The sequence below is a fragment of the Mesoplodon mirus genome, assembly GCF_964341445.2.
Source record: "Mesoplodon mirus genome assembly, chromosome: 9".
In the NCBI taxonomy this organism is placed as follows: domain Eukaryota; kingdom Metazoa; phylum Chordata; class Mammalia; order Artiodactyla; family Ziphiidae; genus Mesoplodon; species Mesoplodon mirus.
In genome coordinates, this window is record NC_138985.1 from 45,248,532 (window position 1) to 45,260,688 (window position 12,157).

A 12,157-nucleotide genomic window follows, 5' to 3' on the forward strand; every position below is an offset into this window, starting at 1 on the left:
AGGTCTGAAGTGGGTCTCTTGTAGACAGAATATATATGGGTCTTGTTTTTGTATCCATTCAGCCAATCTGTGTCTTTTGGTGGGAGCATTTAGTCCATTTACATTTAAGGTAATTATCGATATGTATGTTCATATTCCCATTTCCTTAATTGCTTTGGGTTCGTTATTGTATGTATATTCCTTCTGTTGTGTTTCTTGCCTAGAGAAGTTCCTTTAGCATTTGTTGTAAAGCTGGTTTGGTGGTGCTGAACTCTCTCAGCTTTTGCTTGTCTGTAAAGGTTTTAATTTCTCCATCAAATCTGAATGAGATTCTTGCTGGGTAGAGTAATCTTGGTTGCAGGTTTCTCTCCTTCATCACTTTATTTTTTCTATTCTTTTTGCGGTATGTGGGCCTCTCACTGTTGTGGCCTCTCCCGTTGCGGAGCACAGGCTCCGGATGCGCAGGCCCAGCGGCCGTGGCTCACGGGCCCAGCCGCTCCACGGCATATGGGATCCTCCCAGACCGGGGCACGAACCCGTATCCCCTGCATCGGCAGGCGGACTCTCAACCACTGCGCCACCAGGGAGGCCCCCTTCATCACTTTAATTATGTCCTGCCACTCCCTTCTGGCTTGTAGAGTTTCTGCTGAGAGATCAGCTGTTATCCTGATGGGGATTCCCTTGTGTGTTATTTGTTGTTTTTGCCTTGCTGCTTTTAATATGATTTCTTTGTGTTTAATTTTTGGCAGTTTGATTAATATGTGTCTTGGCGTATTTCTCCTTGGATTTATTCTTTATGGGACTCTCTGTGCCTCTTGGACTTGATTAACTATTTCCTTTCCCATATTAGGGAAGTTTTAAACTATAATCTCTTCAAATATTTTCTCAGTCCCTTTCTATTTCTCTTCTTCTTCCGGAACCCCTATAATTCAAATGTTGGTGCCTTTAATGTTGTCCCAGTGGTCTCTGAGACTGTCCTCTGTTCTTTTCATTCTTTTTTCTTTATTTTGCTCTGCATCAGTTATTTCCACTATTTTATCTTCCACCTCACTTATCCGTTCTTCTGCCTCAGTTATTCTGCTATTGATCCCATCTAGAGTATTTTTCATTTCATTTATTGTGTTTTTAATCGATGCTTGATTCATCTTTAGTTCTTCTAGGTCCTTGTTAACTGTTTCTTGCATTTTGTCCATTCTATTTCCAAGATTTTGGATCTTGGAAATAGAATCTTGGATCATCTTTACTATCATTATTCTGAATTCTTTTTCAGGTAGACTGCCTATTACCTCTTCATTTGTTAGGTCTGGTAGGTTTTTATCTTGCTCCTTCACCTGCTGTGTGTTTTTCTGTCTTCTCATTTTGCTTATGTTACTGTGTTTGGGGTCTCCTTTTTGCAGGCTGCAGATTCGTAGTTCGCGTTGTTTTTGCTGTCTGTCCCCAGTGGCTAAGGTTGTTTCAGTAGGTTGTGTAGGCTTCCTGGTGGGGGGGACTAGTGCCTGTGTTCTGGTGGTTGAGGCTCGATCTTGTCTTTCTGGTGGACAGGTCCACGTCTGGTGGTCTGTTTTGGGGTGCCTGTGGCCTTATTATGTTATTAGGCAGCCTCTCTGTTAATGGGTGGGGTTGTGTTCCTGCCTTGCTAGTTGCTTGGCATAGGGTGACCAGCACTGTAGTTTGCTGGTCATTGACTGAAGCTGGGTGCTGGTGTTGAGATGGAGATCTCTGGGAGATTTTCGCTGCTTGATATTATGTGGAGCTGGGAGGTGTCTTGTGGACCCGTGTCCTGAAGTTGGCTCTCCCACTTCAGAGGCACAGCACTGGCTCCTGGCTGCAGCACCAAGAGCCTTTCATCTACCCAGCTCAGAATAAAAGGGAGAAAAAGTAGAAAGAAAGAATTAGTAGAAGAAAGAAAGAGAGAGAGAAAGAAAGGAAGAAGGAAAGAAAGGAAGGAAGAAAGAAAGAAAGGAGGGAGGGAGGGAGGAATGAAAGAAAAAGGAAGAGTGAATGGAAGAAGGGAGGGAGGGAGGAAGGAAAGAATGAAAAGAAAGAAAGACAGGAGGGAGGGAGGTAGGAAGGAAAGAAAAAGAAAGTGAAAAGAAGAAGGGAGGGAGGAAGGAAAGAAAGAGAGAAAGAAGGAAAGGAGGGGTGGAGGGAGGGAGGGAGGAAGGGAAGGTAGAAAAAAAAAGAGCAGATAAAGTAAAATAGAATAAAGTATGAAATATAGTAATGTTATTAAAATTAAAAAGTAATTATTGAAAAAAAACGGACAGATAGAACGCTGGGACATATGGTGGAAGCAAAGCTATACAGAGAGAATCTTACACAGAAGAATACACATACACATTCACAAAAAGAGAGCAGGGGGAAAAATCAAAAATCTTGCTCTCCAAGTCCACCTCCTCAACTTGGGATAATTCGTTGTAAAAAGAGGAAAAGGCGGGGAAAGTCTTAAATCTTGTCCTCAAAGTCCACTTCCTCAATTTGGGATGATTCGCTGTCCATTCATGCAGTCCACAGACGCAGGGCACATCAAGTGGACCGTGGAGCTTTAATCCGCTGCCTCCGAGGCTGCACAGAGAGATTTCCCTGTCTCTGCTCTCACAGCTCCCGGGTCTCAGCCTTGGACCTGGCCCCGCCTCTGCGCGTAGGTCTCCGGAGGGCGTCAGTTCTTCGCTCAGACAGGACGGGTTTAAAGGAGCCGCTGATTCGGGGGCTCTGGCTCACTCAGGCAGAGGGGAGGGAGGGGCGCGCAGTGTGGGGCGGGCCTGCGGCGGCAGAGGCCGGCGTGACGTTGCACCAGACCAAGGCGCTCCGTGCGCTTTCCCGGGAAAGCTTTCCCCGGGTCCCGGGACCCCGGCAGTGGCGGGGTGCACAGGCCCCCCGGAAGGCGGGGCGGACAGTGACCCGCGCTCGCACACAGGCCCCGCGGCGGCGGCGGCGGCAGCAGCAGCAGCCCCAGCGTCCCACGCCCGTCTCCGGGGTCCGCGCCTTTAGCCGCGGCTCGCGCCCGTCTCCGGCGCTTCCCCAAGCAGCCCTCTTAATGCCCTCTCCTCGCGCACCAGGAAACAAAAGGGAAGAAAAAGTCTCTTGCCTCTTCGGCAGCTCCAGACCCTTTCCCCGGACTCCCTCCGGGCTAGCCGTGGTGCACTAAACCCTTCAGGCTCTCTTCCTGCCGCCAGCCCCAGTCCTCTCCCTGCGCTCCAAATGAAAGCTGATACCCGAGCCTCAGCTCCCAGCCCCGCCCGTCCCAGCGGCCGAGCAGACAAGCCTCTCGGGCTGGTGTGTGCCTGAGGGCACCCATCCTCTGTGCCGGAATCTCTCCGCTTAGCCCTCCACACCCCTGTTGCTGTGCTCTCTTCTCCTCCGCTACTCCGAAGCTTTCCCCCTCCGCCACCTGCAGTCTCCGCCCGCGAAGGGGCTTGTAGTGTGTGGAAACCTTTCCTCCTTCACGGCTCCCTCCCACTGGTGCAGGTCCCGTCCCTATCCTTTTGTCTCTGTTTATTCTTTTTTCTTTTGCCCTACCCAGGTATGTGGGGAGTTTCTTGCCTTTTGGGGGGTCTGAGGTCTTCTGTCAGCGTTCAGTAGGTGTTCTGTAGGAGTTGTTCCACGTGTAGATGAATTTCTGATGTATCTGTGGGGAGGAGGGTGATCTCTGCCTCTTACTCTTCCGCCATCTTCCTCCGGGCTGTTCTAGATTTTAATGTATGGAGGTATCTAATGTAGTTTCTATTAAGAAAATGGTGATTGATTTTAGATAGACTGCTGTTTTTACATATAAATACAACACTTTTCAATCCTAGTTTTTTAAAACATTTCAGGATGGGCCTGACTTTTATCAAAATGATTTTTAATGGCTGTGTTGTGATAACCAAACATTTCTTATGTTTTTTCTGGGTCTTTTGATATGATATTTCACATGAAATTATTTCTAATTATTAAACTCCATTTATCCAAAGAGATGTTTTCAAAGTTAAAACTCAGTGAACCCCAGAATACATACCAATTTATTACATCTCTTGCATAGAGATTATATTATTATTTATTTAAAAAATTTTACCTAAATGTTTCTTTTTGTTTTTATTAAACAGCTCCTCAATCATACTGTAAATCTGGAAAGCAAACAATTAAAAAAAAAATTAAGGCTGAGCTTTCCCCACCTTTTATTTATTTATTTATTGCCTCAGGCTCTGGAACAGATATTTTGTTTGGAAAGGCTTTTCTCTTTTCAATTATATTTGGAAATTTTACTGTTTCACAAAATGGCTTGCTAATGTTTTTCTTTCACATAGCTTATTCCTTCTCATGCTGGTTTCAGGAAATTAGCTGTGGCCAAGCCTGTTTTGTTATTTTTGTTAGCATGTGACTCACATCCTTCTGTCTTCCTTCCTTCATTTTGTTCTAAACAAGCCTAAAGGTAAAGATCAAGAGATTGAGGCTATGCAGCAATGACAACAATTAATAAAATAAATGTATAAATATTTACATTAAAGAATCATTTTATTTATTTATTTATTTATTTAAAAAGTAGATTCCTTCTCCCCATTTTTAAATTCCTGAAGGTGGGATAGATCTAAGAAGAGGCAGGTTCTCTTTTTTTTTTTTTTGATGTTGGGGGTAGGAGTTTATTAATTAATTTATTTATTTTTGCTGTGTTGGGTCTTCATTTCTGTGCGAGGGCTTTCTCCAGTTGTGGCAAGCAGGGGCCACTCTTCATCGCGGTGCACGGGCCTCTCACTATCGCGGCCTCTCTTGTTGCAGAGCACAGGCTCCAGACACGCAGGCTCAGTAGTTGTGGCTCACGGGCCCACTTGCTCCGTGGCATGTGGGATCCTTCCAGACCAGGGGTCGAACCCGTGTTCCCTGCATTGTCAGGCAGATTCTCAACCACTGTGCCACCAGGGAAGCCCGAGAATCATTATTTAATGAATAATTTTGTATTTTGTACAAATGCACTGTAAGAACCCAAGTATTTTATGAGCAATCAGGACTTAAAGATTATTATTATTATTATTATTATTTTTAAGAGTTTCAACCATTTATTAAACTACTTTAAAACCATAATCCTCCATGACATTCTTTAAATAAAACACTGTGGGGTTTTTACCTTTATTTTCCTGTTTAACACATAAAACATTTTTAAGTGCAGTGATTTAAATGGATCATATGGTTTAAAAAATTGAAATTTGTGGGTTCAGGTGGCTAATAGCACCTTTCTGGGGGAAGCCCACATTAATCATATTTTTTCTTGGGGCTCAGCTTTTGTGACTGTTGGATAGCATTCTATACAAATTCCATAGAAGTGTAGGGGGATAAAGAGAGTCGATACATGTTTTAGAAATCTCTTTGCTAGACAGTATACCTGGGATAACTTGAAGACTCACAGATATACTTCTGTAGAGAACAAAATACACCTCTTTGATGCAGACATTTGTATCATGTAGATGTGGACCAAGTATCTAGAAGACATTCCATAGTTAAGCTATATATACCAGTAAAAGGCATGGAACATGATATTGATTAAATCCATTTTAACTCTGGGGCTATGAAATAGAAGAATATGAACAGTTACATAAAAATAGGAAGTCAATCATATAAGGAAAATAAATTCAACATTGTTATTTGTTTATTTATTTTTTACCAGATTATAGTTTGAAAATAACAGTATCAAACTCAGGGATGCTGTGTCATCCACTGGAAAGAGAAAGGGAAGAAGACACACGTAGTTGTGAATCCCCTCTGCCACTTATCTGTGTAGTTGGACAAGTTAACCTCATTCAGCCTCAGTTTTCTTATTGATAAAGTAGAGATAATAATAAGCATCTCATAGAATTGTTTTATTTCATGAGTGTGTGTGTGTGTGTGTGTGTGTGTGTGTGTGTTTTCCTAGTCCTTTGTTGTTCAAAGACATTCCAGACCAGTAGTATGGGGATGACCTGGATCCCTGTTATAAATACAGAATCTTAGTCCCACCTAGATTTACTGAATTAGGATCTGCATTGTAACAAGACCTCCCAGGAGATTCCTTTGTACATTAAGTATAAGAAGCACTGCCCAGGCTAGCACAGAGCCTACCACAGGCTCAGTTAAAGTAGTTTTTTTCCTTTCAAATTAAATGAGTTTCAACACATGAACTTGCCTCCCTACCACATAAAAAACAAACAAACAAAAACACCCCCCCAACAAAAACTCCAACAACAACTATAGTCACAAAATATGAGATTGATATGTTCTCTCATTTGACCTTATTTTTGCTGGTCCTTCTATACAGAATATATGTTTGGGATTCCCTACTCTTTTTCATTATTTATGCTTACTTCTTGAAACGGGGTGCTAAAATTGAGTTTTGAATAAGACATCAATACAAAAAAGATGTGCATTTTCAAAGACCTTATAAATGCAAAATTCATCACTTCCACAACTCTTGGAGGATATAGTGAGTCAGAGAGTGGATTAGAAGAGTGGATTTGGGACAGAAGGTATCCTGGGAGAAATCTGTGCTGTGAGCCATACCCCTTCAGAGTCAGAGTGCCTGCTCTTCATCAAACCTGATGATGGAGAGACTTCCAAGGGTATGTAGGAAGCTTAATATGTGACTGCTACATTGAGCCTGTCTGTGGTCTGGCTTCCACCAGGTATATTCAGAGAACAAAACACTACAACTGTTGTGTTGTGATGGAGCCATTAGAAGAAGCAATGTTGTGATTTGCCTGTACATCTATAGATTGCTGGGGCAAGGGATGTTTAAGTGTTTGCTGTGGGCCCAGTGTTGTGCTGAAAAACTGATTCTCAAAAAAAAAAAAAAAAAAAAACCCAAATAAAAGCAGTGCTCCCCGGACACACAATTTGTAGCATTTTTCTATTTCTGTGGTATAAATATTGCTATTATGACCAATTTTCAAGCCACCAACATGGCGTCACTGAACATGGAGTTGGAAAGAAATGGGCACAATCTGCTGTAGTGAGCCTCTAAGAGCTAGCTGTAGCATATCACTGCAGAGAGAGAGAGAACAGAAACCAAGTGACAAGGGGTTGTATTGAGTAGGGGTCCTAGTGTCAGTAAGATGGAGAATTCACAACCATTTGGAATAAAGGTATATCGTCTCTGAGCAAAGAAACTGTCCTTGGAGTAGCTAATCAGAGACTCTTTGAAGACTCCATCAAAATGCTCTTTGAGGGAGTCAGCTTTAAAAATCTGAAGGTCCAGAGGGTGTGAAGGCTGATAACCAGAAGAAGGCCCAGTATAATCTCACCTGTTCTCCTTTTCTTACCACTAGCCCCTGGAAAAAGCAAAAACAGGCCAGCAAGCGGGGGAAAGCAGGCCCAAGCTGGTGGAGGAAGGAAGACTTAATGTTAAATCCAGTTCAAAATGTTGATTACTATCCTGGACTAGACATTCTAATTCCTAAACTGAGTTTCTGTTTGTCTTAAAGTGTCCATAGGAATGTTTATTATCTAAGAGTGAGGCTGTGAGTTTTCATCTGGTGCTAGAGGAAACCACCCCTACTGAATAAAGTTTAGAGGATAATTGTAGGGGGAAAAAAATTCACATTTCAATTAAGTCATGAATTATGATAGTTCAATATAGCAGTTACACATATACCTTTAAGTTCCAGCTTCTAGCTGAAGATTTAACCTATAGGTCAAGCTTCAGCCCATACTGAATACTCCCTGACTTTGCCTTAACAATTAAAATGTATTTTGCAGCATGTTGTTTAGTAAATCTTTAATATTTAACATACTCTTGTGAACCTTTTTTTTTCCCCCAGATCCTGGTATGAATTTTATCCTCCTAAGATTAGAGATTATTTATTCTACTTTGTAACTTTTCTTCCTCCACTAAAACTTTCTGACCCTTATTTCCTGGTAAAGGATGTGGTTGGCAACTGTTTGATGAAAGAATGGAATTGAATTTTATTTTCAGTATTTTTTTTTTTTTTGTGAAAGAAGAAATGATTAAAAATGCACATAAAAAGAGAAATATAAATTTCTTTTCACTTAACTAATCCTTTATGGCACATTTGGCCTTTAACATGGGGCATATTACAGGGAAAAATAGATTACTTTAAACTTTCTTTTTATGTTGTATTCTTGAAAATGGCATGTTTTCATGCAATGGACATGCTACTGAAAATAAAATTTAGAAATTAATACTTTTTAGGTTTATAAATTATAACATTTCATTCAAATGGTATCTAGTTTTATCATATCCTCCAAATGAGCAGGGAAGTTTCAGGTCCGCTGTGACAAAAAGTAAGGCCTATGGTAAAAGGACACTTTATGTAAATACAATGTTCTAAACATATTTAACAATATTTGGTATTAGAGATTTAATATAGTTTTACTAAGTTTGTATTTATTTTAAATTATATTATGTTATAAAATGTTAGAATTCCCTAAAGGTATGAGAGGTCAAGTTGCTTTCACCATAGTACCAAGAGCAGTGCTCTCTGCCTAGCCTTCCACACAAGGTAGGCACTCACAATATGAAATAATATTTTCTTACCTCTCTTACCTCTTCCATATAGATAATAAAATAAAAATGTATATATATATATAATTTATATATTATATAGCATACACAATGTATATATAATGGATAACATAATTTATAAAATTATATAATTTATAATTAATATATAATTTAATATAATTTATAATATGTATAATTGATATACTATATACACATAATATATAAATTATCTCCCAACATAACAGCTGTCCCCAGAATTCTTAGAACTGGATATGCTACTTGAAGGGCTCTTTGAGTAGGAGGCTCGACCCCAAGAACTTTGGTATTGGCTGGCACCAAGGTTCAGGTAAAAAGGGAGACAATGACTTTACCTAAGAGAAACCAGGAAAAAATTTGCTACTTTTTCAGAGGAGGAAAGAGGAGATAAGAGAACATATGGAATGAAGGATGGAGAGAAGAACCAACAAGATGAAGAGAACTGAGATTACATAAAATGAAAGGTCAGTGGCAGTCCCTGGTGGTGATATAATCAAAGGGAATTTTAAGATAGATGATACTTATTATTTACTTTCAAGTTGATTTTGTGGCTGGAACATAAGTCCTTTTGTGCACTCTATTCCAGAAATCATTTATGCCTTCAGATTCTTACTGCGTTGGAATATTTGTTTTGTAGAAATCAAAGAAGATATATTTCAATTGGGATATACTGAGTTGGGATATACTGGTTGGGATAGAGGAGATAAATAGCAAGTGTGAAAGCAGAATTCTAGATCAAGAAGCCACAAAAATGAAGGTCTTTATCCTGTCTCATTATACCTTATTGAATTTGTTCAGAATATAGGGAGGATTTTTTATTTCCAAAATACTTGGACTTACTTGGAGTGAAGTGGTAAGTCAAATTAATGGGTATTGTGCAGCTGACATTTGGGTTACAGAAAAATCTCCTACTATTGCCTACATTTAAATTTTGGCTTGTTTTTTGACAGTTATTCTTTTTGAAAAAGACATCTAACAGACTTATTGTAAATCCCATGCATACATCACAGCAGCCTTTTTCTTAAACATTCTTGAGGTCAAAGCATTAGGAATTAGGAAACAGTTTTCTTGCAAAAAGCTTATCCCAGATAACATCTTGAGTTCTCAATTTGAATGGAAAAAATCTTAAGAAGCCAATTAATGGCAATGAATAACTAACTATAAATCAGCTGCCCATGTTAGCAATATGGCACAGCGCCTGACATCTGGCTCTGTATTCTACAACATCAATATCGTCACACACAAAATTAGTGATCAATGAACCAGAAAAATCTGGTGTTATTGTGTAAGCCCCATAAAATTAAGTTGTTCTAATATATTAAAATAAATTATGCACTATGAAGGAAAATGACAAGTTTTCTCTTGTAAGCTACCATTTTAAGGCTAAAACTGAACTTCCTGGATTAAGTCCACTTGTTTTCTATCTTTCTCAAAACTTTTTTTTCTTTTACTTGTATCTGTATTTTCTCTTTGACATAGTCAATGTCATCCAGTAGAAGTTGGAAGAAATAGGTTTACTGGCAACAAGGTATGAATAATTGGTCTCTCAAGGTATATATTGACTATACTTGTAGAAGAATAGCAATTTGAGTACTTATATAGTAAACAACTCAACTCACAAAATTATAAAAAAAGAGTTAAACTCCACTCTACATGGAAAAAGATAAAAATAGTCTGCAAAAGAGAAACAGAGCAATAAGTTAGTTACCTTGATATTTGGGGTGGAATTGCCCTTGAACTATTTTAATTTGGTTCTCAGGAAATCAGACTTAAATCAGGGAAACCACATATGTTGTATAAGGAAGTTTCATGTAGGCCAAAGTTAACTAGTTCTATAAAATTCATTTACTCCTTATTCTGTTTTGTTGTGTTTTTATCTTATTAAATTAAAATCAAAATTCTTCTTTTGAAGAATAATTAAATTTTAATCTTTAATCTTTTGAATTTTTTAAATAAAGAGATCAATTTCCTATATTATTTAAAATTTTTTCAATTTTTCAATTTATTTTTTATTGAAATATAGTTGAATTACAATGTTGTGTTAATCACTACTGTACAGCAGAGTGACTCAGTTATACATATATATACATTCTTTTTCATATTCTTTTCCATTATGGTTTATCCCAGGATATTGAGTATAGTTCCCTATGCTATACAGTAGGACATGTTGTTTATCCATTCTATCAATATATATGCCAGTTTGCATCTGCTAATCCAAAACACCCAATTCAACCCTCTTGTACCCCCCACCCCCTTGGAAACCACCAGTCTATTCTCTGTGTCCCTGATTCTGTTTCATAAATAGGTTCATTCGTGTCATATTTTAGATTCCATATATAAGTGATGTCATATGGTATTTTATTTGTCTTTCTCCTTCCGACTTACTTCACTTAGTATGATAATCTCTAGTTGCATCCATGATGCTGCAAATGGCATTATTTCTTCTTTTTTATGGCTGAGTAGTATCCTATTGTGTATATGTACCACATCTTCTTTATACATTCATCTATTGGTGGACATTTAGGTTGTTTCTGTGTCTTGGCTATTGTGAATAGTGCTGCTATGAACATAGTGGTGCTTGTATCTTTTTGGATTATAGTTTTGTCTGGATATATGCCAGGAGTGTGATTGCTGGATCATATGGTAATTCTATTTTTAGGATTTTTTTTTTTTTTTTTTTGCAGTAAGTGGGCCTCTCACTGCTGTGGCCTCTCCTGTTGCAGAGCACGGGCTCTGGACGCACAGGCCCAGCGGCCATGGCTCACTGGCCCAGCTGCTCCGCGGCATGTGGGACCCTCCCGGACCGGGGCATGAACCCACGTCCCCTGCATCGGCAGGCGGGCTCTCAACCACTGCGCCACCAGGGAAGCCCCCTATTTTTAGTTTTCTGAGAAACCTCCATACTGTTTTCCACAGTGACTTCACTAACTTACATCCCCACCAACAGTGAAGGAGGATTCCCTTTATGCCACACCCTCTCCAGCATTTGTTATTTGTAGGCTTTTTAATGATGGCCATTCTGACTGGCATGAGGTGATACCTCACTTTAGTTTTGATTTGCATTTCTCTAATAATTAGCAACGTTGATCATCTTTTCATGTGCCTATTGGCCATCTGTATTTCTTCTTTGGAAAAATGTCTCTTTAGGTCTTCTGCCCATTTTTAAGTTGGGTTTTTTGTCTTTTTGTTGTCCAGTTGTATGAGCTGTTCATATATTTTGGAAATTAAGCCTCTGTCAGTTGCATTGTTTGCAAATTTTCTCCTATTCTGTAGGTTGTCTTTTCATTTTGTTTATGGTTTCCTTTGCTATGCAAAAGCTTTTAAGTTTGCTTAGGTCCCATTTGTTTATTTTCGTTTTTATTTCTATCACCTTGGGAGACTGATCTAAGAATACATTGGTACAATTTATGTCAGAGAATGTTTTGCCTATGTTCTCTTCTAGGAGTTTTAAGGTGCCATGTCTTATGTTTAAGTTTTTAAGCCGTTTTGAGTTTATTTTTGCATATGGTGAGAGGGTATGTTCTAACTTATTGATTTATGTGTGACTGTCCAATTTTCCCAACACCACTTGCTGAAAAGACTGTCTTTTTCCCATTGTATATTCTTGCCTCCTTTGTCGATGATTAATTGACCATAGGTGTGTGGGTTTATTTCTGGGCTCTCTGTTCTGTTCCA

At 39.3% G+C, this 12,157-nt stretch overlaps 1 long non-coding RNA gene across 1 annotated transcript in view; it reads left to right on the plus strand.

Annotated features, from left to right (window-relative positions):
- The window catches only part of LOC309810845, a 244,919-nt gene that overhangs the window by 40,911 nt on the left and 191,851 nt on the right, over nucleotides 1–12,157 (plus strand). Inside the window, exon 2 of the long non-coding RNA XR_014295062.1 lies at nucleotides 8,855–8,946. This is a non-coding gene — a long non-coding RNA (uncharacterized lncRNA). The remainder of the gene's footprint in view (nucleotides 1–8,854; nucleotides 8,947–12,157) is intronic.